Source organism: Cyrtonyx montezumae, unplaced genomic scaffold, assembly GCF_038088225.1.
Source record: "Cyrtonyx montezumae isolate F1298 unplaced genomic scaffold, pur_monq_1.0 scaffold_4, whole genome shotgun sequence".
Classification (NCBI taxonomy): domain Eukaryota; kingdom Metazoa; phylum Chordata; class Aves; order Galliformes; family Odontophoridae; genus Cyrtonyx; species Cyrtonyx montezumae.
In genome coordinates, this window is record NW_027072045.1 from 25,643,355 (window position 1) to 25,667,856 (window position 24,502).

Below are 24,502 nucleotides of genomic sequence, written 5' to 3' on the forward strand. Positions count from 1 at the left end.
TTTATTCCCCCTAAAATACAACTATTCTTTTCCACCCACAGATTAAATATATATATATATGTCATCTCAATTTCTTCCAAGTTGTTTTCAGAGGAATTCTAAAGCAATTTTGCCTTGCTTCCCAGGTACTGGTAATTCCTCTCGTCCAACACCGTGAGCTAGTTAATTCCAAAATGGAGTGACAATCTGCAGCCCCCTCATTTACCAAACTAAGCTGATGCCTTCAACTGCAACACTTGACACACACTACTTTTCCTAATCCTTTACTGTGGAAAGACATACTAATTTCTACTACCCACTTGTTAATGTTTTCAAAATCTGTAATTTTTTTTTCATACTGCTCCATTGACTGTGGAGGTTTCTTCTGCACAGAAACCTGTAAAACATCTCCATTAGTTACTTGCAAACACTCTTCCCTAATACCTAGGCCACACTTATGCTTGACATCTCTTGTCACTGTTTTCTTTATGCTTCTCTCCTTAACTACATTGTCTTTGACTTGTTATACTGCCTGTAAGCTCTCCAAGATAGGGGCAGTCTTTTCTTCTGATCTTGTATGGCAGCCAGCACAGATGAGCACGCTTGAACTCAGAAATGCTATGGTTAATGCTGCCTGCATTCTTGTAATGCTGTTTATGCGTGCCATCGCAGCCTCCCTCGTAGCACTCCAGAGGCAGGTCCCAGATACAGCGGCCATTCAGTCAGTACAGGGGGTGGTTCTCCTCCACTCTGCCCAGGAATACCATCTCAGAAGAAGGAAAAGAGCCTGATCACAGAATAATGGGGTGTGGCATTACACTTCTCTTATTTTACAGGCAAGTTTTCAGAGATAGTCAGCCACTGTCATCAGCCATCCCGATACAGTGAAGCATCATGCCAACAAGCAGGACTCCAGGCTCATTTAATGAAAATTTACCAGGAGTAAATGAGGTAGGATCAGAAAGGATAATCTAATGGTAAAAGACACAGAATTCAGGGAAGAGTCCCTCCCTGCCTATGTTACAGAGCTTCTAAACAAGGAGGAAGAGGCACTAGCACTTCTTTCCTCACTTTCTTAGCGCCTGGTCCAAGAACACACAACCTTAGAACACAGCTAGACAAGGTCAGGGGAAGCAGCGCTTTCAGTAACAGCCGCACCACATGCATTCAAATTAGCACGTGTGGTGACCGAACTGAACTCCAGCAATTTCATATGTGAAGTGGAGATTACAGGGCATCTCTCAGCTGAATAGTAAAAGAAATTGGTAATTGAACACAGTGATGACTCCCTACAGAAAAGCCCACAGAAATTACAGACCTTGTATACTGATCAAGTTTAAATACCACCCAGTAAATACAGAGTATATTGATCAAAGAGAAGAACAAAAGGCTATTAGCATCTAAATAAACAAGCACTTTCCATTTATTATGTTTAGTAAGGCAAAGATCCCATAGCATATACTACATGAACATACTTAAATATTGCTTTGCTGTATATATACTGGTACCCAAAATAAACTGAATCAGAAACTTTTATTTTGGTACTTAAGAAGATAAGACAGTACACAATTTTTTTTCTATATATTTGCATCGGTGGAAAACATTTGAGACTTTTCATTCAGTAACTATGACAAGACCACCCATCTAAAACATCTGCAGGGAGAACTTAACACGAAAGTGCAGATACTCCCCTTGATGTCACACAACCAATATTTCTACTGCCTTTTCTATTGCTTCTCTATTTTTAAGAAGCCTTGCTCTAATTTAGAAATGCCCTTTCATAGACATCACATGCTACATCAGAGTGTACAGACTGGCTGGAAATAACACACTTAGGATGGCAATTTGAGCACTCTCCCTGTTCCCCAAGTCCTGACGGGCTCCGTGCAGCTCTCAATAAGGAGCAGAACTTTGGGAGGGCTCCACGGAAAGCTATCTGCTCTAATCCAAATATTCTGTATCTGTCCTTCACTTTAAAAAAGGATTTTCTAGAATAGGGATGAATGACTAGAGAGTTTGACACAGAAAACAACTGATAGAACACTTGCAAGCAGGCCAAGCACAAATGCTGAGATCTTGTCATCTTACCATCTGGAAAACGTGTCCTACCAAGCTACTGAGCCTCATGTCAAGCTATACAATTTGCATTTATCCTCTTTAACATGAAAGGACGAGGTCGACCTCGTACAGATCTTCCTTCCCGGTCCCATCACCTACCACAAGAACTTAAACATTAAAGCAAAAATTTAAAGAACAGTTAATAGAACAGTGGTGGAAGAAGAAAAGTTTCTGCCTTCAGCTTCATCAGATGTAGCTTATAGTCTATAGTGAGAAGGTGCAACTGAAACATTTCACACAATCAGTACAGACATGCTTTTATCCTAGTGACAGGATCACCAACTAAACCAGAAAACCTTTTAGAAAGGCATCTCTTCTTAGTGCAAGAAGGATCTCCATATCCTAAAGGGTGAGATTGAAGAACCTTCCGTGCCCTAGAGGGTGAGACTGAAGCGATGTAAAATAACCAGGTATGCACATACTGTATTCCAACTTGGTAACAGATTTTAAAATACTCATCTCAAATCGGGGAGATGGGGTGGTATCAAAGAGCAAGTGACATCACTGCAAAAACTAAATATTCTTGCTCAAGGGTATACTAAGATTAAACTGAAAATTTGCTTGTGTCTCAAAGAGCCCGTACATCCAAAATGTTAACACAAAGATGCAATGTGTGCCAAGGAGGAAGAGTAAGCATAAGCATGTCCCATCCTAAACCAGCTCGTCCCACATCACGCTCGTACAACAGCCTGCCTCACCATACTCAGAACATTGATTCTAACCACAGCTCTAGAGAAATAGCCAGGGAGAGTTCAGTAAGTCCTCAGAGACAAAAATATGAAGGAAATATTTAAACAAGGCACCCAGCTAAAATCTACAGGAAAAAAAATCTCATCTAAATCCATTACAACTACAAATTCCTGACTGAAGTTGCAGATACTGAGCTTCACATTATGCATACCTAAAACGTCCCCTTTCTCATCATTTTGAGGAATTTGGTGGAGCTCCCTTTTTACCTGACAATCAGAGAGAAATCTTCCACAACTTCTATAAATGAACAACACCAAGAGTTCCTAAGGCCTCAGTCCTACTTGGATCTTCTGATGATCAGCAAGGGTGGTGAGGCACTGGTAGTGCCCACAGATATTGTAGATTCCCCATCCCTGGAGAATTCCCAAAGTGAGGCTGCATCAGGACCCGGGCTACACAATCTAACTGTGCATATCCCTGTTCACTGCAGGGGAGCTAGATGAGTTGCCCTTCAAAGCTCCCTTCCAACTCTAAAGAGTCTATGATTTTTACAGTATTAAAAGTGTTTTCGAGAAGAAAGAAAAAAAAGGGGGGGGAGAGAGGTACACGTTTATTCCTCATAGGATTATCTCATCAGATCCTTGGTATTCATCAGATCTACCTAAAGATGGGACAACAACAAACAGCCTCCAAACAATTCTCTGCAGTGCCATGCTTGAGCGTCAATGCAGAGAAGAGTCACAACTACCACAAGCCAGGAAAGCAATTTTCACTTCATTGATCTTTCTTCACTTTTCTCATCTTTCTGACCTTTGATTCAAATATTAGATACACACAACACCCATAAAGAAGGTGTTACAAGTTTAGAGGCTTCTTTTCCATCTTAGTTTCAATCCTCCATAGAACATAAGAGGTACTCCTATTAAGTTAATATTTATTAGATGCTCTGACCACATGAAGAGCCATTAGTTCTACTCTGTCACTCAGACTCATTTTGCAGTGGATTAAGTTGACTTAAAAATGAGTCTGAATTACTTACCACATCACACCTACCTTCTCATTACAAGCATAGTTTATTTGGATTTTTCTTGTCCATTTCTTACCCTCCTCACACTCACCACATTCCACTACCACTGCAGTAAACTAGCTAGTTTCCTAAGGAGCAAGCATTAGAGACGTTATAATAGTTCAATAAAGGGACTGCTGAAGCATCTTACCAATGCAGGCCATTGAATTTGTTTGATCTTTGATCCCTGAGTCTGGCTTGGGTCCTTTCTCTTCGCCCAGACCAGCTGGTACTCCACCAAGAAGGTTGCAAAATCTTCATAAACTTTAACCCATTCTCGCTTTTCCCATTCAAGGTCATCAAATTCCACATACACCTAGAAAAATGTAAAAACAGGAAAAGATGCATGTTATTACTTGTACACAGCATGGGAAGAATCTACATAGACTTCTGAAAGCACACATCTTAAAATTTCATGTAAGAGTTCAGTATTACCCCTTTTGCTGTTATGGTATTGAAATGACAATTCAATAAGCACCACAGAAGAAATATTTTTCCAGCACAGCACGTGTGCTGGAGAGATGAAGAGTTCATCTGCTAAAACATAGCTGCTAATGTTGGGCATCTTATCCCATGATTGAGAAGCGTGACACTAAATACTAACTGATATATTTCAAAAGGTTTTAAGAATGATTCCTATTATCTGTTCAAATATTTATAATACTTACAGTCATGCAAACTAAGCAAACAAAAACACTGTTTCGAGGATTAAAAAAAGAAAGCAGTCAGTTGGATGAGAACCAGAAAGAACACCATAAGCCCTCTTGGTGCTCCGTGCACCTCCAATGCACAGTTCTCAACTCCCAGCTCCACCAGCAGAAGCCTGCACAGTGCCTTGCTGTTTGAGCCCCTTAGGGCATCCCGCTCCTTTTGGGCCAGTAAATAGATAAATACACAACACCACACTTCTCATTTCCAGCTAAATGACCTCGGAGCCAGTTTGCACCTATGTGATCCTGTGCGTCTATACATTATAGGGTTCTCCTCAGTGCCCAGCTGGAGAACAACCACACCCTCCCCCCCCCCCCAGCTACACGTACTACACTGACCACACCTAGTCATTCATCTCCTGTGGAGAAGGGAAGAGGGAGCATACAGTCAAAAAGTTATACAAATATTATCTACACTAGGAAATGAGAACTTCCATAAATGCATTGCATTTTGAGATTAATTTTTGTTTTTAAACTATATATTTTTTTTCTGCTTTTGTAACACATTTTACAACGCTGCTAAGAAGAAACATTTCTTCCTATAAAAAAATGTCACTGCTCATCACAGTCTGGAGAAGGACAGGGGAAGACGCTTTGCTCTCCTGAATTTCAGCTCTCAAATACACCCATGGCAACTTCGGAAACTGCAGCTTCTTCCTCCATCTCCTTCTGAGAACTTACATTGCTGTCACTGAAAAATTCTTGTCTAACTCCAGTTAATTTTAGGCCTACAACATACTTCCTTGTCTAGACTGCCTGTCTCACACTTGTGAAACGCATGCTACATAGCACTCCTGCTCATCTCATCCCTCTCCCTCCGGTGTACACAACTTAATTTTACACCGAGCCCATACCAAAATTTACCCTCCCAGTTCTCCCCCCTCACAGATGCTCTTTTTTTTTAACCCACATCACTTCCACCCTGTTCCTACACTTTCCCCATCTCTCTGGAAGCATGAGTCTGATTACAATAATAACCCACTGCAGTTACTCTCTTCTGTGGCAGTCCACAGTCACATCTCCACTTCAAATCTGCCCAGCTATACAGAAGACAGAGCTGCCTCCTGCTCCTCCTGAGCAAATGTCCTCACTCACTCCCCATGGCTCCCTTCTGCACTGACAGAAGAAAATCGTATCTCAATTCACCTCAGCAACACCACCTTGTATTTGCAGCTCCACTGAACCCTTCCAAAGAGGGAGTTATATTGAAATTTCATCACTTGCTCAACTGTAAAGACACCTGCCAGTGACAGCACAGTCAGAATCATTCCCTGAAGTCACCTTGCTCCCTGCCCCTCCTGCTGCTCAAACCATGCTTTTGTAAGGCCCGGGCAGCCTGTGATGGGGTGAGGGGCTGAGCACAGCAAGAGAGTTTGAAAATAAAAGGCAACGGGAATGAAGTTAGCTAATGTTTTTGAAAAACACAGATGAGCCTCAACTGGATCCAGCAGTTAAGAAACGGTCACACTACAACACACTGCGTCTTCTGGAGCCCTGCCAGAACCCGTGGATAACTGCACTGCAATCTAGCGTTTTGTGTGCAAGATCTGCCCCCCAAGCAAACCGAAATCCGGTGCAACGGCAGCGGGAGTTACTGCAAGCTGTCAGGAGACAGGCCTCCTGGCACCGAGCAGCCAGATCTGCTAAGGAGAGGCTCAAGGGAAGCAGGGCAGAGAGCACAACACAGGGCCAGCTGCACCGCCTGGGGCACCGCGTCCCTCCCACCCACAGCCCCACTGGGAGCCGCGCTGCCAGCCTCTCCACACTCCCATGTTGGGAGCAAGTCTATGAGCTACCCCTGGCTTTCCAGAGTTTATTTCTGAAAGGCAGCAACAGCGTGGGGAAAACACAGCACAACCCTTCACCCATTCTTTGTTAGCAAATACGTGCTCAAAACAGGAAAACACATTACACATTTCTGAGAAGCAAGAGTAAAGAAGCAAACAGGGCTCCCCTCTCCCCGGACACTGCTCAGCCACACAGAGAAGAGCAGCACGAATGTATGAAAGGGAGTAAAGGGAATAAAGAGAGGAGAGAAGAACAAAAGCAATCCAGCAGCCTGCGCCAGAAAGCAAAATTTGGAGCCAGCCCGAGCCCCGCCAAGGAGAGGGGAGCCTGAAAACACTCCATCTTCTCGCTCTGCTGGAGGAGCTGCACACGGCAAAAGCCCCTCCAACATCTGCTTCCTTAAGAACGCATGTTGATTCTGAGATTTTTCTTGCTTCCTTGCCTCGTCAGCTATACAGAAGTTTGCTTTGCTAGAGCAGCTCAAGACCTCTCACCACGTACACACTTGCGCAGAAAGGGAGAATTCCCTCTGGGATGATATTATAGTTATAACTGGCATTAATGTGCTAATTCTGTAACTCGCTATTTTCCAACAGGAAGCAGCGTAAGCCCATAGCGTGTTTTTCCAAGTAAAGCAGAGTATGCTGAACAATTGCAACAAAGTATTGCCATTCCAAAGCCAAAACACAACAACCACAGTGAAATTTTCAACGTGCAGCACCAAGATCCAGGCTTCTCCAGTCACTTGTGCTCCAAATAAATACGCCTGACCCAACAAACCCTGGAGCCCTCTGAATAGTCAGGAAAGCACCATGCCTGCAGCCAGCCCCCCATGCCCAAGGTAAGAAAACCCACTTCATTTGTACCACATTGAACATTCATTCATCAACACAAATTTGACTACTGGCTTCCAGGTTGAGTCCCAGGGCCCGTTAAGTTTAATCCTTTGCCTTAGTTTAGAAACATTACGAATATTACACTACATACAACTGTACTGCATGAAAGCAAGGGCTGAGAACTCAAAACTCAGGTGTTAAAAGTTATCTGTGAAATTCAGAAGTCAGATACACAGCCTGAAAGATCATTAAAGGGCTTGGGTTGGAGGTGACTTCACATACCACCCAGTTCCAACCCCTCCATGGGCTGCTTGCTGTCCACAGCCCCATCCCATCCAGCTGGTCTTCAGCACCTCCAGGGATGGAGCATACACAGCTCTCTGGGCAGCCCGTGCCAGTATCTCACAGCCCTCTGAATGAAGAGCTCCTCCCCAGCATCTAACCCAAATCTCTTCTCTTTTAGCTCACAGCTATTTCTCCTTGTCCTACACTTAGAAGTCCTGGCACATAATCCAGACGAAAACTAGTTGCCAGACAGCCTGCCTTCCAGCCCTGCCACGCATGGCCACATAAACACAAAAATGCAGGCCTTGATACAATTTAGCAGAGATTTACTTCAACATGTACTGCTTAAAATAACCACCTTTCAAGGGCAATAAATAAAATACCTTACAAGCAACTTATACATGCAGTGCCACCCAAAGAGAAAGCAAATTTCCACTGGATGCCTCTAACTTGCACAAAGAAATGAAGAGAACGAGAAAACACACAGTAGGACATTGGACAAAATGCCCATGCTGGCAAATGAAAACTCAAGCCCACAACAGCGCTTCCCTCCCCGCATCTTCCAGCACCAGCTGTAAGCCACAGGATTTAACCCAGGGCACGTATCTGCAACAGGACATTTGGCACTGGCTCACTCCTGGCCCAGTGAGGAGGCTGCTGCAGCTCCTGCAGCTAGGGGCACACCTAGCCCCAGAGGAAGGCCCAGAGCCCCAGCCAAGCCACCATGGAGCCAGGCATCCCAAGGTGAGCACCACACACAGCCCTGTGGGCAGAAAGGGAGAGAACAAGGGCCAGAGGCATGAGCTCCACACAGCCCCGGTGCTCTGCTGGGCCACAGCAGTCTTTTTTAGCATTTTGCAGAGCTGAAAATTAAAACCACGAACCCAATGCTCTGAGAAGCTTCTCCATTTACATACTGAAATGGATGCAACTGCCAAATACCTAGCTGGTATAAACTAGAGCTACTTGTACGTACACAGGGAATGGAGCCAGGAACAGTGTTTTTATAAAACTTAATCTTCCCATCCTGTTCCCAATATCCCTGTCTTCTCAGTTTTTTACAGATTGTTTCTTTGATGGAAATGGCATTACCCAGCAGCCAAGCCTTTCTAAATATATCTTTAACTAATCAAATGCAATCAAAGCACAATTTACTATAAAGCAAAACAGCCTAACACAGTAAAATTATTACTGTTATACAAGTGCTACCCATTTCCACATGGAAAAGCAATGAAACAGCAACTGAAGATAGCAGAAGGGTTTCTCTAACAAAATGCTTGCAGTATGGTTATATGCTTCCAAAATATTTCCCATCCTTCCCACAAGCATTTCAGTTTTCCTAGTCATTCCACATTAAAAAAAAACTCTTAGTATCGTCACACTCCTTTGTTTTATACACTCAAGTGCTATAGAGCTGCATTTTACAAAATATACAAATAAAGCAGTATAGAAAAAAAGATGGGTATTTGAGAATATATTGGCATCAATCCACACAGCCTAAGGACACCCTAAACAAATGTTGGAATAACAGCAAGGGATTGGCTCCAGACTACCAAATCCTTCAGAATTATGAGTTTTATTGCCTCTACGTATTCTCAAAAACAGTTACAATTTTATGTTTTTCCACAACTCTGGAAAATATTCTCTTAAACACAATTTCTTCACTTGCATTTGCAGACCAGAAAGTATTTACTTTCAACAAACAAAGCAATACTAAAAGAGCTGCATATTTTTAGCTGGAGTGAGTAGACACAGGCAACATCACATCAAGCCTACAGAAGATCTGGAAAAACTCTCAATAAAGTCAGCATACATTTCTTCACCATACTTGCACACCATTTAAGGAACATTGTAGTTTCTCTCTGAAACACAGGACCTCAGCATTAATTTAGTCACTACAACAAAGCTGTAGCTAAGTCATATTTAAAAAAAAACAACTCTGGAAAGCCTCTTCAGAGATGGGACAAAATATTTATGGTGTTCGTTACTTTACACTTATGGATCACATAAGAAAAAAACGTGGAATGCTTTGGACATGCATTCAAATTTGCATGTTCATTTTGATTATTTGAGGAGCTTGTAAGTAAAAACTAAACAGCAGCTTTTGCCCCTATGAATTTAAGGATTTTAGCATACTTTCTCTTAAATGTAAAGGGCATCCTGCAACTCATTTGCTCCTTGAGGCAAAGATGGCATCTTCTGAGACACGCTATGGAAGCAAAAGGGACAACTCTGAAGTGCCCTTCAAACATACGCTACCACCACAAAGCATCATACTAATTATTGTGAAGTCATTCTGTATTCAAAGGAAGACAGTACATGCACACTGGGCAATCAAGCCTTTGCCATTTCAGAGCTCCTGGAAATCTCCCACCATATTTCAGTAATGGCAACTAAGTCATAGTTCACCTGCCTCACAGCGGCTTCCAGCTCCTCCTGCTTGCTGCTCACGCTGCATGCACTGGCACAGATGCAGTTCAGCTGAGCCACTCGCCTCACCCCCAACCCTGGCATTGCTCCCTGCGGCTCATCTCTAGCAAGCCTCATTTTATTCCCTTCCCCCTTCATACCTAGTTTAAAGCCTTCTCAACCAGCCCCTCAGCTCCTGGGCTAAGATCCCTTCCCCCCTTAGAGACAAGTGAGACCCATCTGCAGCCATCAGGCCAGCTGCTGAGTAAACTGCCCCAGGGTTGAAAAAGCCAAAATTCCTGCGAAGGTGCTAGCCTCTCAGCCATGCATTTATCAGATGTTTTTCTAGCCCTCCCAGCATCCCTCACCGCCACTGAAAGGACGGAGAACACCAGCCTGTACTCTGACCCCACTGACCACCCCAAACCCCTGCAGGCTCCTTTTAATAGCCCCAAAGCTTCTTTCAGCTTTTTTGCTGTCAGCATGAGCTATCAATAAAGGGCAATAATCAGAGATCTGAGACTAACAATAATCAGAGAGTTCCATCGCTAAGATAGCTCAATACACTTCACACACAGATGAACAAGGAAGACAACCTTAATCTCTTGTACAGGCCTCTAAATAAGCCAGGGATGCATGCCTGCTGAAAGACACGTCAAATATATGCCATATGCAGGAGGAAACAGGAACAGATGGAGCAAAGAATACATGATTCAGTAAACACAAATTTTCAAGGTAGCTCCCTTCTATCTTAAAGCATCAAAACAAAAACACTTATTTCAAACAAACAGTAGTCTCAAAATGCACCACAGGGAAACAATAAGCACAGAAATGAACAACATATACAACCAAGGCTTAATTTTGAAATCCTAATTTTGCACTCCCTGCAATGCATGCCTGAACATCGACAACAAGTAACTTCAGGAGAAAAGATGCAAATAAAAATGGTTGCAGAAGCGAAGAAAACAGCCAGAATACTGTAGCAAGGTGCTGCTGCCTGTGGCTTGGATTGCTAAGCAACCAGCACACCACGTAGAGTATCAAGATCACAAGGACGATGAGTGAAAAGCATCCTGCTAGGATGCCTCAATACCGCCCCTGGAAAATGAAGACATGCATGGAAAACATATCTGCTTTTTGAAATGTATCGTTTATAAACACATTCCATACAAAAAGCTGAGAAAGAGAAACCAGGAACTATACTGCATTGAAGGAAACAGTATTTATATTTTATGCTATTCGGAGTTCTAAATGAGTTTCACAAAAAGATTTGTCTCCCAAAGAGAGTCGGCAGGAATGCAGGATTTTATTTACAAGGTGTCTGAATCGCTGGCGGTACTCAAAATAGTTGACATACTTACTCTGCAAACCTTCTCTCCAAATTCAGATGGCAAAGCCAAGTGTTACACAAACCAAAAATTAAATCATGACCATGCTGGGATTTTCAAGCACACCTAGGCCAAGCGTTACCACTTCCAAAATGTCCTAGATGCCAAAAAACACAGTGAATTTCTCATCCAAAATGAGAAATGAAAACAACATTGAAATTTCAAGAACGTATTAACTACTAAATCATAGCAGCACCTAGTTAAAATATACCCATTACACAACAATTTCCTGGTCCTGCAGACTTGGAAATAAAGTCTTTCAAATTCTTCGTCATCAGACAACAGAGGAAACTTTTCTTAGCATATCTAACTATAATTTAGATGTCATGTTAATTACTAAAAAGTACTGTTGCAAAGCCTCAGTCAGTTATTTCTTAAAATTATGTTGCTGTTCTTTTAACTATATACATCTACCTTGCAGATCTGACAGAAGATGGATGGAGATGAGGCCATTTCAAGTACTGACTGTTAACTGATAAACATTAATGGCTGTCAGGTCATTTTGGCAGAGCAGTGGCAGTACCTCATGAAGGCAAGGTGAAAGCCCCGCAGGCTGTCAGAGGCCACCGAGCACTCCAAGAGGCTGGAATGAAGCACGTAGTAACAACAATTGCTTACTGCCCAGACAGAAGCGGCTTGCTGCTGCTTCTCATCCCCAGGACTTGAGCTCTGCTGAAGCAGCAGCACTCCCTCAACCACCTGGCATCACTGTACCAAAGATGTTCCTCTCCAGACCTATTCCCAGTCACCTGCAAGAACATGGTCAGACAGCCTGGTACAATTTATTGCTGCTCTTCAGCCATCTCACCAGAAGGCATCATTCTATTTTATACATACAAGTGATTTCCAACTACAAAGTCACAACCTTTTGTCTTCTGATGACAACGCAGTATGCGCTCTTATACCCAAGAACAATGATCTTCAACAACAAGCCAACAAAGTGATTCTCATCAGGTAGTTTTTCTTTTCCAAATAAATTTTTCCAAGAGTATCAAGACAAGAATCACGAAAGGTAAAAGAAACTTGGTTAAATATTTATCTGCTTCATTGATTATTATCCACTTAAATGTTGGAAGGTATTTCCCAGAAGTGTATTCCCTCATAAAAGAACCAGAAATATCTGAGTAGGGAAGCTAATGTACTCTATTAATTAAAGCCTAACTAATCTTTTATCTGAGAAGCAATACCTACTCTGTCTTGACAGTAACTTGCTGTCTTCTTTCTTCTGTGTGAAATGCTATTTATAACCCCAGTCCACAATCTTCTTCCCTTAGTCCTGCCTAAATCGGGTCTCAGCTGCCTAATAAAGACCACAAATAGTTTCTATGTTCTTCCTAGCTAGGACCCAGATGTATTTTATTGCAGTTGTGTTTGACGTTTTTGTTCTGGAGATGTGAATCATACCCTGCTTTCAGCCTCCCTTCAGCTTGACAGTGGCACTCTGTGCTCCCCCACATGCAGAGCCTCTCCTTGGCTGCTTCAGTGACAGACTGCTTCAGGCCTCTGGGTTTCAGCCTCCTCTAGGTCACCCTTCAGAAACACATCTCTGTTCTTCCACTGTTGATCTTCGTCTATTCCTTTGTACCCGAGTCATCAGTCATTCAAAAATGAATGCTCATATAATCCTCTGATGCATCTAAGAGCTTGAAGACAATTACTAGCAAGGGATCCCTAACAGAAACTGTAAAAATTAAGTATTAGATGACCATTAGAGAAGGAAAATCCATGTAAACAGGCTGAAGCTTCAAAGGTTTAAGATTTTTCAGATGTGTTTTTTTCCTTCATTTTTGTTTTTGACAGTGAATTCCAAGGACAGACCTTACACAGAGAACTGAGGTCACTGCAGTTCCTGTTACACCATTGCATGCAGGTCCACAAACTGGGATCAACGTTCATTCTAGCTCTGAACTGAGCTGTCTTCAATGGAGATAAGGACAAGGGTTGGAAGCACAAGTGAGCAAACAAGACATTAGCAAAAATGCTGCCAAAATTCAGCATAATTTTGGGAGCAGAACCACAGCTTTGTCCACTTCCTAAAGAGTCTTAATTCACCCACTCAAGCTCTCTGCCATAATGGCAGCCATTGCTCAGTTACAGGCACCTGACTAAAGCGTTACAATTTTACAGACAGTACATAAACTAGCAAGACATAGAGCAGTATTGTCTGGTATTGAGTAATACAGGGGTAGAAAATATTTCTTCAGGTTACAGAAACTGTTCATGATACATACATCAAGACACCTTCTCTCGATGTTTGTGTCCTAGTGTTTCTCAGAAGACACAATTCTGTGCTCTCATCTAATTATTTCCATCTTGCAAGCAAATTTCTCAAATACCTTACTTTATAATGCCTTATAATGAGAAATTGTCCAAGTAATGACAAATACACCACGGCTCAAAAGATTTTCTTCTCTCCCAGCAATTTTTTGCAAAGATCTTTCTGTGGCAAAGTAATAGATCCATCGATAACATCGAGAGAATAACAGATCCAATAGATGCTCCAAAACCTTCAAATGCTTAAGCCTGCAGGGTAAAGGTATAAGAACAAAGTACTCGCAATGGCTATAAATAAAAAGCTGCTTAATGAATCAAATGAATAACCTTAATTGCTGTATTAGCCATCTCTAGCTTTTTGAATCATGAAAAGCTCAAATAGGCACTCCCTGTAATAGCAGCAGGTAAGTATTTTCAAGTAGGCAGCATTTTAAAGACAGTAACACTAAATGAAAAGGAAGTTTGTTTCTTCACAACAGTGTTATTGGCTATAACTGTAAGAGCTGTGCCTGCGACTTCAAGAACAGTCCTCCTGCAATTCAGGGGGTATCCTAAAGAAAAAGCATCAACTTGGAACCATAGATAATCTGCTCACCATATGTGCAAGTTATAGGAAAACAAAACAGCTCTTCTTGATGCTCAAGGCAGCTTCTAAAAGCTTGATAAGATACAAACAACAGACAACCTACTGCACTGATATTCATGGAAGTTACTTAAATCCTTTAAAGAACAATTAGAGTGAGGCCTGAAGTATGAACATACAGACTGGTACTTCTCACCTCTCCCCTTTCTCGCTTACCTCTCCAGTAACATCTCATTGGCTTATAATTCAGTTTTGTGCATTCCTTGATTCACCTTTTGCTATACATAGAAAACAAAGAACAGCCTCCCCTTAACACTGAGCGCTCATGCTGCATTTGCAGGACTTTTTTTTTCCTTGAGAAACTTCCCTGCAAATCGGAACTACAATTTAAACTTGGATTTTAATCAGAATCTAATATAAAGAAGGGTCTCGCCATTAGCAAGTTCTTGTTTGCCACAATATTAACGCATATCAGAGCTGTTTCAGGTTTTCTAAATGATTAAATAACTGCTCCTTCAGGAAAACCAACACACTGTAAGAAGGCACCTTTGACTCAAGGAGTTGCCAGCTGTAGAATTTGAGATAACACAAGTATTTACTCTTACCAACAAAGATGTGAATCTGTTTATAAAATATATCAGAGAACCGCACCTGAGGTGTCTACTATGCTCTACCAAACACCCTCTACTTCCCTCCATAAACTACTTAAAAACTGAATGTTACTTCTAAAATTAGTCTTCACTTCCTTCAATCCGTACATATAATACACCCTGTGTTCCAGCAAACTTTTTACAGATGAAAAAGGAATGATTACTACTCACAAAACTTCACCTAAGCATCCAAGACAAAAAAATGGAAATCTGATGTCTTTCTTCTATTGTAAAACATATTAATGCAGGATTAAAACAAAATGTGATAAATGTTTTTGAAAGTAACATTTTTCTCGTGGCTTCTGATAGACTTGTCTCACTGTGACACCAATAACTCACATGTCAGAGAGTATGGAGCACTGTCAATGTTTGCAATCACTCACACACAAATATGTGCAACAGCATTTTTATTCAGTGATGTATGAAAACTAATGGCACTTTAAAAAAAATAGAAGAAGTGTCTTCCTCCCATGCATTTCACTTCCCACAGAGCCAGTAAGGCCAAGCTGCCCTACTCCCAGTCACTGCACTGGAAAGAAGGAGGGAGGAGGGGATGCTGCTGCTCAAAAACATTCCTAAATCCCCCTTAGGGTGGGAAGGAGGAGGTCACAGATGAACGGGCAACAGACACAAACATTAACCCATTCCAGGAACGGCCAACAACCACAGCTGCTACCTCATGATCAGAGTAGATGGGGGCTGAATAAACAAGACTCACAAGTAACACTAAACGGTCTGAACACATGGAAGGGGAATTTTTCTCATTTTGCTCTGAAGAAGTGATAAGAATACTGCACGCTATCCAAAAAACCTTAATATGGTTTAGTACACAGATTATTAGATACCAAAACGAGCTGCCAAAGAACTCTGGCACAAATTCATGGGAATCATTAAGAAACATACCCGACAAGTTCTGTAACACTGGAAAAATTAGGTGTTCCTGAGCACTGAGAGCAAAGGGCAGAGATTTCCAGGTTTCCTAATGCGTGTGGCTTCTCTCACCAGCACGTCTCTGACTCACTACCTTGCACAGCGGGATACACTATGCCCATGGAAACCTGCAATGGCCCAACTGGTTAAGCCCTCCATCCCAAAAAGCACACAAGCAAGCAAATTACTTTGTGCTAAGACAAGAGAAATCCTTTCTGCAATTGCTTCTAAAAACTTAAACCTATAAACAGGCAAACTGCTCCTTGAATTTTTTTCCACATTAAACCCCTAATCCTTGAAATAATTTCTCTTCCCACATGTAACACACTGGAAAACAATTGTAAAGCTCTGAGGAAAGCCAGCACCTGCAGGAAAGGGTTTAATCTGGCAACTGCTGGTGTTGTTGAGTTATTCATCACATAAATCTCCTATGAGGTCCCACCTCTTTCCTGTACTTCTAACTGCTGGAGTTTGAGAAAACAGACCTCATTTCATGCCGAACTCCCACCACCGAGCAGCTGAATCTCCTACACTGCTTAGAATGCAGTTCGTGAGAGCAGACTTCTCATGGAGTCATGCAACATCCTGTTTCGAGCCAAGGGCTCCAGATGGGATCTGTTTCACTGCTGCCTCCCCCTCCCCAGCCTGTTTGGGCTCGTCCTTTTTTCTTTGAAAGCATTTATCCCCAACTGATGCTCTAACAGCAAGCTAAAACTGACCTTAATGTCAAATACAGGCAAGTCAAAACTAACAAAATCTAAATGAAGAAAAAAAATTAAACTGCTCCTAAATTATCAAAATATTTTATCAGCTAATCAATTATCAAACTATACATCGAGTTATTTGTTGCAGCTCAGGAAAATCTGCCTCGCTTCACGTTTGCTGATCATTTAAAAGCCTGGCGTTGTCACGCATGTTACTAATCTAATGGAGGTTCTCATCGACACAACAAGGAACAAGCTGTCTCGCCTGCCCATCACTCTGAATGCTGGCAGCTTCTCAAACATCTGCTAAAGGTCAGATTTCCACTGCATGGAACCAATCAATGAAGCTACACAGCGCTCCCAGTGCCATTGGAAGAGCCAAACAAAGACCACTGTTTCACATCAGCGAAGAAACTCAGTCTGAAATCTCCTGAATGCTGCTACAAAGCCTGCTCTTCTGTCACCACACAGCACTCGCCTACCTGGCAACGTCTGCACGATTCGTCTACTTTTGCTTTTTAACAGCAGAAACAAGTGACTTTGTGCATATCAATTTTTTTCCTGCATTGTTAAGTAGTGACCAAAATGTACTACGTACACAGAAGAAATGTTAGCTGAGACAAATGAACAACAACACACTTAAACTAAGAGGGTTGTAACGTGTTAATCATATAAACAAACAGTTTCAGAAGATCCAGTGTTCACACACTGTGCCTTTGTTACAGCTCTGTGACTTCAAAAACAGCAAAACCCTCCCTCAACTCCAAAATGATATCCTAGGGTTAAAAACCAGCCTGAGATCATTACACTCTGCCCTAAAATCCTTGCTTAGCAACCTCAGAAATATAATCCCAGCATCCTAACAGATTAGGGAATTGTTGGTTCCTGCTAAAAACAGCACGCTCTCTATTTCAGCAGCTTATCACATGCCATAAGAACTGTGCTTTACTGAGAGCATATGCGTAAGAAATAAATGATCGATTCCAGCACCGCTGAAAAGCTGAGCTTGTTCTATTTTTACAGATAATACTTTATGTGGACAATCTGGCACTGATTTACAAGGAAAGCCTTCCACACTCTGGACAGGAGGGCCAATTACAAAATGCTGATGGAATTCAGGAATTTTTATTTTTTTTTTAATCCTTGAGTGTGCTGTAATCTTTATTATCATTTTAGGCTTTAAATAGACATATAAGAAAGAAATTCCCTACTTCATTTCAGAGCAAACATGGATAAAAGAAGGTAAGTCATTACTCACTCCAATGCATTTAACAGAAATACTGCCTTGCATTCCTTCTGATCAGCAGCTGCACAGTAATAGCACTTGCGGGGCTGCAATCCTGAAGAAAAGCATTATCCAATTTAAAAAATTGGATATATAATAGATATATAAAATAGACACATATATATCTAATAGTAAATCATGTTGCCACAGTGCGATGGGCATGGAAAATGACCAGCAGATGAAGCTCGCTGGAAGGGAGCAACTGCTGACTGCAGAGGCGAGGCAAGGAAAGCACAGGCTGCTTCTACCTATACCCACCTGAAAATTCTCTTGGCACGATAAAATGTGATATTGGAGGCATAGAAAAGGATTTTAGTATGAGTCTTCTCAAGGAAAGGGCTCATCAGTTTTAACTTATTAAAGCTAAACAGCAATAGTATTACGGGATATTTCAGGAGACAGGTATGTTTCTCTACTTCAGTTTTCTTGCCCAAGCTCAGCTGGCAGCATTTGGGCTGACCTCAGTTCTGCAGGTTACACAGGAGTACAGAGTCTGCCACACACAAAAGAGAAGGCAGCCAGCAGGACAGCCCCCCAGCACCCTACTACCTCCCAGCCAAACTCTCCCTCTATTTGAAGGGAGCCAAGTAAATGAACATCTGTATGAGATGCTTCAGGGAAGAGTGCCATGGCCAACAGATGTTTCCACCACTCTTCACACTTCTTCAGTGCGTCCCTAAAGTTTGCCATTATAAAGGGTTTCCCTTGAAGGGTGTTTGGAAGAAGTGGATCACCCATAAGGGAAAGGGTGTTACCAGTACATGCTCTAGCAGCAATTCAGTGTCAGGGTCACGGACCAGTAACACCCTATAGCCATGGTGGATAGTAGAATTTGGGTATTTCTACATTCAAATGTTAACAGCCACATTCACATCTTTGCTTACCGTTTTCACTGTTTATCAAAGTCCATTCTTCAGAAGCAGCCTGGCCAGATGGGAATACAGGTAAGAAAGCCTGAATCCTATCTCCATAAGTACAAGTGGGAGAATGTGGGCCTGCCATTCCTCCTGCAGACACAAGGATGGAGGCATGTGCAACCCCACTTAACTCCCAGAGCTGAAGTCAAACAGTGTGGTGAAGGGTCAGCAGAAATCACTCCTGGGAGAGATACCAAACAGGGTTAATTTCTCCTGCCGCTCAGTGCACACAATCACATCGACCTGTGAGAGGCTTTAAGCCATGCGTGCCTGTTTCCAGACAGTTCTGGATGAAATCACACTAAACCCACAAAACAGCAAGTTAGGACAGCCAGTCTCTGTGCCACCTGGTAACTGCAGTAGTTGCACACAGTACACCTGGCCCAGCTTCACCGCGTGCACAGCTTGGGACACAGCCAACAAACAAGGAAGAGAGGTTAGAAGTGAGCTGGAAGACCTGCAAAGACCAGTTTTATGAGTCCAGGCCAAGTGCCAAAGCACTGCTTTGAACTTTGTGCGACATGGTTACAACAGCTCCCACCCAGCCCGAGAGCATCAGGGCTGTGCTGCAGTGCACACCCAGTGCTCGGCGTGCTCAGCTGAGGTCACTGTCTGTGCAGGGACAGCAGCCAGAGCTACTGCTGGACCCACCAGTGCCACCTCACCCACGTGCCTGGGTTGCACCTTGCTTGTGGGGCCAGAGGTTGTCCCAAAGCAGAGGAAAGAGTAAGGAAGCTGCCTCCAAACAGCTGGGTGGTGAGTGATGGAGCTAGCAAAGGCACAAAGAGATCACTACTGCGAAGCTTCTAGTCATGTATTACTGAAACGTTTCCTCCTTCCTTTTACCCACCTTGCTGGCTAATTCAGGTGCAGCATGCTTCACATACCTGTTTGAAGCATAAAAAAAAAGAAATCTGTAGCTCAGAAAGTATCAGGAATGAAACTAAACTGCACCTTCCACTGCTGCAAAACAGCTGTGAATGTGTCCTGGCTGCCCATGCCTTACCCAGTGCTTTATGGCTCCAGTACACACAAGGCCACTATCACACACTAGTCAGCACACTCCTCTGGACTGATGAGTCTGCTCTGTTTAACGGGGATCCACTCCACAGGGCCTTCTTCTGTGCCAAGCTGGCTGAGAAGCTGCCTACACAGAGCATGAAAGGAGCTGCCATAAGAGAACGACACACAGGCTAAGTCAGATCACTCCCTTAGAATCTAAGAAAGCATTTTATTTGGTAAGGAAGGGAAGATGGGCTCATGGATTATTTAAAAAAAAAAAACAACCCTAAGTTTAAAAGATGTTATTAATCACATGTCCCATGATGAACTGCAAAACAAGGTAGATGCAGACTTTCATGAGGAGAACAGCTAATTCCATTTCCCTCAAATTTTTCAAAGACAACCAACAACAATCAACTATTTGCCCAGAGGTGGTGGAGTCTCCTTCTCTGGAGACGTTCCAGACCCACCTGGACACCTACCTGTGCACCCTGGGCTAGGGAGCTGCTTTGGGAACGGGGTTAGACTCAATGATCTCTAGAGGTCCCTTTCAACCCCTACAGTTCTGTGATCCTATGTTTTGCTTGAAGTATTATTCTGAAATGTATACTCTTACTGTCCCAGGTGTTCGGATGATGACCGCATCCCACCCCCCATCTTAAGTTACCAATCAAACTTCCCTACCTTAAGTTGGTAGTTCTTTTCATTTTGCTGTAGTGCACTGAAACTACAAAGTGTGGCATGTGGGACAACTCAGCAGGGCTCACAGCATCACCATTCCACATTTCAGTGCCTCATTTTGCAACCTGTACCTTTAATTAAGTTTTGCACTGGAATAACAAAGAACACAAGACGAAATGAAATGGCACAAATGATGCTATTAACTAGAGCTGCCAAGATGCTTTTATCTCTGAGATGCCTGCAGATTTTTTGCACTTCAGTTTTATACTTTTTTCAACATTTTGAAAACCATACAGCCAGCCAAATCAATTGGTTTTGTTCCTTAAAGCTTCTTGTGTGTTCTTGCACACAGCATTTGCAATACTCCCCCCAGCTCTTACAAGGATGCGAATAGTCGGGGGTAAGAAAGTTTAATCAACGCATCAAAAATGAAATCAAGTTACAAAGGGTAATTATACATAATCCACAAGCACATGAGTAGCTGAGTTAAACTGCCAGCAAAGAAGGCGGTCTGTAAAGTTAATCAAGCATACAACACAACATAACAATCAGACCAATATATTCCTCCCAAGATTGCAAAATGCCTAACTGGAAAAAAGAAGAAAAGCCACCCAAGTCCCAGCCCCTTCACAGACCAAGCAGAAAGTCATCAGTGTGTGCCCATCAGCAGGGCAAAGCGAGAGCAGCACCTGGACTTGTGCTGCTAACATAGCAGCCACATGGTGCCTCTTACTTCAGTGGAGGTGACAGTGGCACTGATGTACCACCTGCCTACTGAACATCAGCCCCATCAATTACAGCTTAGTATGGTTCATGTGGCATAAAGAACATTTTTTTTACTGCAAGTGTCCAAGTGCAATAAACCCAAGACATGGGCAAAAAAAAAAAAACTTGCCCAAGCTTGCAAATGCCAGATCTTATCACTGCTCTGGCATCATTACTTGACCCATAATTCACACGTTAGCACTCTTAGCTAGCCCGCTACAATTGGCAGACCCCTCGGGGCCAATTAATAAAATCTCATGCAGGTGACAGTTACCAACATCTCAGAGGTTAAACACAGCTGACACACCCCAGCAGTGGCTACAGTAGGACTGGAGAACATGAATACCTTTAAGACATTTCTTTAATGAATATAATTGTTAGACTCATTATACTCAATTATACTCACAAGCTATTAGTAATCAACTCCAGGAACCAGACCTACCCTGTGCAGCCCAGCAGCTGAAGGGACTTGTCAGAATTGGGCTCCTGCAGTCTAATAAAGCTAACTTGCAGATGGCAAGAGTTACTGATGTACTGCTTGCATAGGTTCTCCCACCGTAGCACCGCACCACGAGAAAACTGGGAAAACACTCGAGCAGCCCCACAATGTTCTGCTTTTTTTAAATAGGTACAGGTTGTCGACTTGCTGTTCATCTCTATCTGCTCAGGATCTCCCTGCTTCTATTGTTTTGACACTTCATACCAGAAACACAAACATATTCAGGATCACTTGATAGACAAGAGTACTGCAATTACCAGATCTGTCAGGAATACTCACTTCATTTTTACCTCCCAGAATTAGCATCCTCCCATATTTCATTAAATACCCAGGCAGTATTCAATTATCTCCCACAGTAGCATTACGTAAACAACCTACCAACTGCTATCATCAGCTTCTTATTTAATTCATCTTCCAGCCAGCCTGCCAGCTCCATTTCACAGAAGAACCCAGCTGAGACAAAACAGCATCACATGGTCAGCTAAATCTAAGCGTGGAGGGAAAACGGCAGCAAGAAAACATACCCCAAAAGCAGTACTACAATGTTTTTTTCAGATCTTCACTCTAGCATTTCAAAATCTGCCTCCACAGAGTGTTGGCATCCAACGCTTGCCCATACTAAAGGCATGAATGCAAATGATCAGGGATACCATTGACAAGGAATGCTACCTTGGCAGGTCTTCCTGCTCACATTTGTGCCCAGCTCAAGACCAACAAGCACCACAGACACATTCCAAGCTATTCATTCTCTCAGAAATCCAGCAAAATATTGGCAATTTTCCTTCTATCTGAAACAGAAATCAAAGACTTAAAACCAATATATAATGAACACATTTAATAACAGTTTAGCATCTGAATTCTGTTTATGATGCTATCATTTCAAAGTCCATTTGATTTTCACCCAACAGACATGACTTCATGAAGAACGAGCACGTTTCCTCAAATCCGAAAATCAGATTTGTTATCATATATTCTGAACTCTCCTATGATATTCCAACAGTAAAACTTGGTTTTATGAGATGTTCCCATGCCTGTGTGGAAATAAATTGTAGTAGTCCAGACTGGAACTCTGTTACATGAGAGTAGGTAGTAAGAAAAACTCAATGTTCTACCCCACATCACAAACACAGACTGCTTTGCAGATTATACCTAGCTTCATCATTTCTACTGATTAACAGCAGCTTATACAGGACAAACCTTTCATACCATTCACTGCTTTGTTGTGATTGCTCTTTTTCCAAAATTAACTCTTGCCTCTGAAGCAAAAGCGTGATTTGTTATGTTCTAAAATATACACTCTCACCCCATTACTCTACAGTCCTTCTCAGAGCTGCACATTTTGATTCCAGTACTTGGAGCTGCCTGCCTCCAAGCCCTCCAACCTCTCAGAACATCCTTAAGCCTCTCCTCGTTCCCTCCCATGCCACATAAACGAAGTGAGACAAATTCACGGCTCTGCCAACAAAGGACGCAGGGAGAAGTGCCCAATAGTACAGGCCTCCAAACATGCCAGTAAGAGAAACCAGCAGAGCTGGAAGAGAATAGGCAGGGAAAGTGAGCCTCAGCAATAAGGTTCGCTTCTCATAATTTACTCACTCCTATCGCATGATAACCTAAGAAAGGAAGGAAGAAAACATGTGCAAAGTAACTAAGGTTCTTTCCATACAGATGTATTTTTTCGTTCTGATGAAGTGTAGAAACCCCCCCTGGTTTCTAGTTTAATCCCGAAGAGGTGGAAGGGTTGTTAGCATTATAAAGTTAAACAGATTTCACACAGCGACGGACTAAGAACTTTTAGACAACCAGTCTCTATTACACGATACAATTTTTGTTTCAAACCAGTCTATTACAGATTGAAATAGTTGTAAAAATGAAGAAAAGGGAAGAGGCAAAAAGCTCAGTGTATCAGGTCTAAACTGTTTCTTTTACTGTATACCATTTTCCAGGACAGCACATTTGCTACCTAGTAACTGCCTCCCACTACACTAACTTACTGAAACAGTTACTGCGTTGTTGACGAACTGTTGGCTAGACACCCAAATACTTGCAGAGTAGACCTTTAATACTATGTTCCTGCCACTTGGGGTTGGGGGAAGCATAGGACAGGACAACCCCATTTCACGAAACTATTCATTTTGGGGCAAGCAGCAACACATGAAAATAAAGCAGAAAAGCAGAACCAGAAGCTGCTGGCTAGATGAGTGTACTTGGCAGAAAAGGCACCAACTCAAACACACTTTAAGACATACTCAAACCACTGTAAAACATCAGAACTGTTTCATATACGAAAATATACATACAAGCAGTACTCAGAGCATCTTTACCCATCCCTTACAAGCTCATGTAACCACTAAAAGTCAAGAATGACCTTCTGAACAGGTGAAAGGCCCTATCAACCAACAGCAAAGCACATGTGCCATGTATCAGAGACGAGACAGCACACTGAGCTGACAGCAGCTGGGGTTCAGCTGGAATCCACAGCTTCTGTGGGCTGCACCAGCACTGACCCATCGGGCAGAGGGCCCTGGTGTTTTAGAAGCCATCAGTCAAGTTGTTCTGACACAATGACAAAAAAAAAAAAAAAAAAAACCCTCAGAAGAAAAAAAAAGAAAAAGAACATGGAAATCATGATTTAAGCATTTCACACACAAACACACACCCCCTTCCCCAATCCCCCCGCCGTCACATACCCCTTAAAACTCAGCAAGCCTGGAAAGGTTCGCAACAGATTAAAATTAGGACAAAGTCTGAGAAAACCAGAAACTCCAGAGAAGGAAGAACTGCAATTCTGGTAACAGCCTAGTAAGTTTTGTTCTAAAAGGACTATGAGGTCCTTATCTAGGAATGCTGTATCTGCCCAGGAGCACTAGACCCTAAACACTGCAGATTTATCTGTGCAGAGAGAATGTCGTACATCTAGCAAGTCAGGACCTGCAGGGTAAT

The 24,502-nt window shown here is 42.5% G+C and overlaps 1 protein-coding gene across 1 annotated transcript in view; it reads right to left on the reverse strand.

The window, feature by feature from the left end:
- The window catches only part of JMJD1C (jumonji domain containing 1C), a 142,580-nt gene that overhangs the window by 92,915 nt on the left and 25,163 nt on the right, over positions 1-24,502 (reverse strand). The window contains exon 2 of the mRNA XM_065746835.1: positions 4,005-4,169. The gene's annotated coding sequence lies outside the window, so the exon portion shown is untranslated. The remainder of the gene's footprint in view (positions 1-4,004; positions 4,170-24,502) is intronic.